The following is a 6,935-nucleotide window of genomic DNA, read 5'->3' as shown; positions in this document are numbered from 1 at the left end:
GTCAGTATAACAATTGATATCTTAAAACTAAAAACTAAAACTAAATCTTATCTAAGTATAAAGAGAATTAATCGTTGCAATTGAGGATTGCAACGATTTTTGCCTGAAATTATTAATTATTTTGTTGGACATTTGTTCTAAAGTCTCAACATTCGAAATTCTATGTACCTCGGTAGTACTGTACCAGGGAGGCAACTTCTCTTAACGTTATGATTTCTCAAATTGCTCAACAATTTAAAAAAAAAACATCCAATTTCAATTCTGAAAAAAATTGCCCTAAAATAAGAAAGTTCGGAAATAGAAAAAAAATTGTTTTAGCATAGTAGCTCGAAACCATCTCAGCTAAATATAACTTTGCTGAAGAACGTGTGTCTTTACTTTCAAAAATCAATAGGTTATTTTATGTATATCAATAATTTGAGAATCACCCTAATTTTAAGAACAGCCAAAATTCTTTTGTGTAAATTTGTGACCATTCGAAAATTTGTTTAAATTTTGATTGTATTTATTTTTAAATGTGAAATAAAAATGCTCATTATCTGCAACAAGATTATAACAACATTTGTTATTAATAACAGAAGATGATACAATTATGTTATAAATTAGTAATTCCTTTTTGGTCAGGAACATTTATTTTTCTCTTGAAGATTCGTGAAAGCATGCTTGGCATACACAGTTGTACACAACAATTGCTCATTTGTTAATAACTTTTTACTCAATTTGTTCGCTTTAGTTCGGAGTCTTGTAGCAAAACTCTTTTTTTTTTGTGTTTGTAGTAGTTGTTGCCCTGTGCGGAAATATCCATCTGTACCATACGCACGTCCGATATCTTCTTGTTTATGGGAACAAACAAGGAAATCGTAATACCAAAGTCTTAGAGTTCATCGCTGATCGCTACCACTCACACACACAAGTTTTCACTGATGGCTCTAAAGATGGAAACTCCACTGGTGCTGGAGTGGTTATAAGTAGCGATCAATTCAGTTACTGTTTACCAGGTATTTGCAGCGTCTTCTCTGCAGAAGCCTTTGCCCTTAACGCTGCTGTATCAAAGTTGCATAATCAGCAAAACACAATCGTACTGACGGATTCTGCTAGTTGTCTCGATGCCCTACGGAGTGGTCGATCTAAACATCCATGGGTCCAATCTGTCGAAAAATCCGTAGAAGGCCGAAACGTCACATTCAGTTGGATTCCAACTGAAAATCCATGAATAATGAGCTGTCGCACGGCATGTTTTGGTGTAAAAATGCAATTGTCCCCTGCTCCAGGCTCCCCCGGGGGCATACTGAATGTTCCGAGAGTGGCCAATGTGGCCAATTATGCATTTAAAGTTTATCGAAAGTCTATTGACAATAAAGCATGAATAAAGAGCTATCGCACGGCATGTTTTGAGTGATTAAATTATCTGCCAGCATTCAGAACCCTTCACCAGAACCGATTCCAGGGAAATGGCCATATCTCTTTTGATTATAAGCCGGTTTTAGTTCTTGGTATATGATTCGCTTTAGAAATGGTTCTTCTTTTGTTGTATTTACTAAATATATATATATTTAACCAGTATCATATATAAAATTTCACCAAAAATTTAGCACGTTAGACAAGCCCTCCGGAAACCCAAAATATCTCCGGTATCCGGTGACCAGGATTATTTTCGTGGCTACACCGTAAAACAATATTAGTTTTCCAGTCTAATGCTCTTGGAAGATTTAAAATCGGATCATATTTGACGACGTTACAAGACTCCAAAGTTGACCAAACATTTGCCTATCCTAGTTATTTTGAGTAACCCCTGTATTTTATCTTTGCTTATGATTGTATGCAATTTAAAAAAAAAATCGCGGATCTCTAGCTCTACTTTCATGAATTGACCGTTTTCTCTGATATTCCGGATATCCAGAGGCCCCTTGGTGACAGAATCGATATGATGAAAGCATATTTCATCTATGCTCATGATTGTATGTAATATAGAAAAACTCGCGAATCTTTAGGACTACTTTTAAGAATTGACCATTTTCTTGGTGAATCCGGATATCCAGAAAGGCATCTAATGGCCACCGTGGGACCAAATCAATATGTCACTGAGATATATCTTCTCAACTATGGGTTCTTCACATTTTCTTAAAAATCACGGATCTCCAGGTCTACTTTTAAGAATTGACTATTTTACCGGTGATTCCGGATATCCAGAGGACCGTATTCTGGCCACTCGGTAGCAGAATCGATATTTTGATGTCGTATTTCCTCTATGCTAATGATTATATGCAAGTTAGAAAAAATCGCGGACCTCTAGATCTACTTTCTGGAATTGACCATTTTCTCGGTGATTCCGGATATCCAGAGGACCGTTTTCTGACCACTTGGTTGCAAAATCGATAGTATATTTCCTCTATGCTCATGATTGTATGCAATTTAGGAAAAAATCGCGGATCTCTAGGTCTACTTTCAGGAATTGACCATTTTCCCGGTGAATCCGAATTTCCACAGAGCCACCTTTCACGGGTTTTATCGTTACGATTGGCCACCCACAACTCCAATCGGTTTCTTGTCTGTTCCGTTTGAAAGTAGATAGTCATACCTTTCAAGTAGTGGCTCAATCTTAAGATGTGGTAACCAAATTGCCGAGAACCAGTCATGAATCGACACGCATTTTGCTCGGGACTTTTCCGGGTTTTTCCGTTCCGGCTGGCCAACCACAGGTCCAATTGGGTTTCTATCTATACAAAATAAAATTAGATAGCCATATCTTTTGATTGATGGTTGAATCATAACCATGGGTCATTGCATTGCTGAGAACCAGCCATGTCAACATGAATCGACACGCATTTTGCAGCCTTGGTACTTTGAGGAAGTTTCGATGGCTTGGGATTATGTCAGCTTATAATAAATTCTGTCCTTTTACGTTGTGTTTGCTTTTTATTTTACTACTATTGCATCACTTTCACTTTCACTAATTCTCTTGAACTATTTACTATCACTTTCACTTTAAACTATAACAAATACGTATTTCGTTTACTACTTTCAATCTTCTGCAGTGTGTGAAAGTGAATTAGTGAAGGTAAATTAGTGAAAGTGAATTAAGTGAAAGTGAAAGTGTATAAGTGAAAGTAAACTAGTGAAAGTGAAAGTGATATAGTAGGAGAATCATAAGAGATTCAGTGGTCATCTTCGAAATTCTGGAACTTTATGCTAAAAAATTTGAGGTGTTTTGTAGCAATTCAGAAAACTTTCTTACAACTGGGAACCCTTAAAGAGTTTGGAAATTTTCGTTGAATTTAAGGGATTTATTTTAATTTTAAACGAACTTCCTTTTTTCCCTTGATTTATTATCCGTCGATCTTGTTTTCCGTGCTGAGTACCAATTCTACCAACGCAAGGAAGGCACCTGGATCCTACCTATCGACTCATCAACTCATGGACCGGGGCACTTCCCCGTGGCGTGAGCAAAGAACAAAACGAACCGTAATAAAATCGAAATTTTACTGCACTTGGGAAGTATTAGCTAGTTATTGATTCAAAAAGTCTCAGCTGGACCCACCAACAAAACACTTAGGTCACTTTGGAAAAATTGTCGATCGTCTCAAGAACTTGTCAGTCGAAGCCTAAGTGTACACAAAGGACTAGACAGAACATCACATAACCATAGGAAGTGTGTGAGGAGGTTTCGTGTACCTACTTGCTCTCACTAGTGGTGGTAGACGTATGATTGGTAAAGTAAAACCTGGCAAAAATAGAGAAGAAAAAACTCCTTCACATAAGAGAAAGAGAGATGGAAAAGGGTTTTTCCCATATCTCATGCTATTTATGGCATTGAATCGAAGTGAAGCGGGGGAAACATGCATGGTCCGATAGGTAAGTATTGGCAAAAGGAAGCGGAGAGGTGAAAATATAATAACATTTTCCTCTGGCAATAATTGAAAAAGAAACGAAGCAAGGTTTTGGGTTTTGCGATCACGAAGGGGGAAGAGGAGGCACGGAAAATGAAAGATTGAAATTGAAAAACAGTGACTTTGGATTAGCAGTAGATCCGCAGTGGGGAAGGTGCACGGTTAGGAAGAGGAAGCGGTTTGTTTGGTCGGTGGTCGGAAAAACGACTCACCCAGGGGGAAAATCGAAGAAGAAAAGTTTTGAAGGAAAACAAGTTTTCTGGTGAAGCAAGCGGAGCATAGCAGTTGCACTTTGATATTCTATTTTTCCTTTTTGAAGAACGAAGCGATGCGATACGATGGTAGAGAGCAAGTGTAGTGGTTTTGTATTGAAGATCAGACAGATCACAAGAGCTTGGTGCAAAGTGGTTTTGTTTTGAGGAAAACAATTTTAGTATTATTAAAGAAGAAGTACAAAGCTTACCACTAAGGGGAAATATTTTCGTTAGCAAAAGGCAATACTTTGTAGGAAATATGTGGGAAATTTGAGTAAATTTGAAATTCATGACCCTAAGATTAAATAGAAACAAATGTTCAGATTATTGCTCACATTCAACCCTTCATTCCACATAAGCGTAAAAGCCAAAGGCACCCGACCCTCATTTAGGGAGAACGATCCGAAAATTCCTCCACATTTCCACACGTTTACACGCCAGAAGAAGCAGATTTACCCAACCAGTTTTTATCCGCCATAAAACGTCGTTTACCATCACGTCATATCACTTCTCCCAAAAGCGGCATGATTTCGGACACAATGGAACTTTCCAAGAAGCCTCTCGTCGTTCCCATCGGATCCGTCCCCCTCGATCCACTCAAGGAAGATAAAAAGATCCACAAACATGAAAAGGGCAAGTGAGCATATTCTTTTCCCAGTTTCTCATTTGCACACCAACCGACCTGCTCGGCTTGGTGCGGGGTGTTTAAGAGAAGCCACCTTTTCTAACCCAGCCAGCCCAGCCATCACATAAAGATGCGAACGAGGAATTGACAGTCTAATGTACCTAGCCAATCCCCGGTCCCCCCACCAACCTGCCCTAGCATCTGTTTTCGATGTCGTCGGTCGTCTTGATGGAGCCCAACATCGGAAGAGGTCCATCGCCTCAAAGGGGATGATTTTTCGAGGACCCTTGTTTCGCTTGACTTTAGCTTTGCACGCCATCTTCCGGGTGACCTGGATCTTCATCTTCATCTTCATCACGACTATCTACATACTACGTTTGAAGAGTTTGAACTTGGTCAGGTGGATGCTGGTGAGCGTGGAGGGTAGCTCATTTGATTTTACTCGCCTTTTTGATTTTCCTGGTTCGAGATCAAAAGGGTTTCTGCTTCTTTACGATGCATGCAAACCGGCACAAGGGTTCTTAAAAAGATGATTCCTACTGATTTGGGTGGTGAAATTTTTTTTTCCATCTGATTGAACTGAACAACTTAACCATTCGAAATTTCGATCGAAAATCTTGGTTCTCGTTTTACTTCCGTTCCTAGAGCGGCAGTGAAGCTGGTGAAACCTACCCCAACAGTTGTGCTTCCCGAAAGGAAACATTAGTAAACTCTTCCTCGTTGTTGGAAACTCTCCACCTATATTCTAGAGCAATTCACTGCAAGAAAAGTGAATTTATAAACAAAGTTTTATGGTTTTTGCTTCCGGTTTCAGCCACCCACATCCAGCACCGTTAACGACCGTTTCTTTCTCGATTTCTTTTCCGATGTGCGCAAATTTGTCTCCACTGCTTCCACCCCAGAATGGCTATAAATTATGCATATAGTTGCTGTTTGCTGCTCACTCGGAATTGCGGAAAACGGACGAATGCCACCTCCTCCCTCCGAGAAATGTTGACACTGATTGCCATTCGATACCACCGGGCGATACTGGCTGCTGGAGGCTGCAAAGAATCTAGAAATAAAACCTGAACTCCGAGTTCAATTGGCTGTTAATATGGTTGGCGAATCGGAAATGTTTTGAAAAATTCAAATCGAAAGTTTTCCGGTGGAACTTTTTTATCTGGCTGGGAGTGGAATGAACGAAAGAAGCATTTAGCGACTGTCATCCAGAGCGTGACCGAAGCTATTTAGGAAACTTTCTCCGTTAAAATGTATTGAAATATTCAACCGTTTAGGATAAGATTAATGCTCCGCTGCATGACGATCAGCTGATTGCATTGGAGAAATCGTTTGGAACTGACATCATGAGTGCTTGCTATATACCTAAAGCCCGATTCAAAGTAAATTTGAACGCATTCAAGTGATCATAACTCAAGAATTAAACAATATACATGGTTGATCAAAACGTCAAACCAAAGTGTATTTATTCAGCTTTCAAACGATACATAACAAGTTTTTACATTTCACCGTTTCGAACGAACTGTCGCACCTTACTTGTGATCGATGCCATCATGATCTGCACAGTCGCTGGTGACACTGTACCGGCGATTTTATTCCACTTTAAACGCATTTGTTGTGCATTTGTCACTTCTTTACCGCATCCTCGAAGTTTTCGCTTGACAATTGCCCAATATTTTTCGATCGGTCTGAACTCAGGGCAATTCGGAAGATTAATATCTTTGGCGACGAAATTAACATTGTTTGCAGCATACCATTCAAGTACCTCCTTAGAGTAGTGGCAGCTGGCTAGATCCGGCCAAAACATAACGTTGGTCTTGTGTTGCCGAATGAAGGGTAAAATCCGCTTTTTCAGACACTCTTTAATGTAAACCTTCGACGTCATTGTGTGAGATGTGATGAAAACCTTGGTTTTAGGGCCACAACTGCAGATTCCTTGCCAAATCATTAGTTTCCGAGCAAAATTATCACCAAAAACAAATTTATACCTTGAAGGGACATCCTTACGACCAGTTTCCAGGTAAAATTGTCGTCCGGGGATTTGTTTATAATCCATTTTGACATATGTTTCATTTTCCATTAAAATACAGCCAATCAAATTTCGCCAAACTCGTTCGTTTAGTAATCGTGCTCGCTTTTTGGCCACTAAATTTTGTTTCAGGGAGCGAT

Source organism: Ochlerotatus camptorhynchus, unplaced genomic scaffold (genome assembly GCF_037179485.1).
Source record: "Ochlerotatus camptorhynchus isolate MF236.1 unplaced genomic scaffold, CSIRO-AGI_Acam_v1.1 ptg000277l, whole genome shotgun sequence".
Lineage (NCBI taxonomy): Eukaryota > Metazoa > Arthropoda > Insecta > Diptera > Culicidae > Ochlerotatus > Ochlerotatus camptorhynchus.
This window is presented reverse-complemented; position numbering follows the sequence as displayed.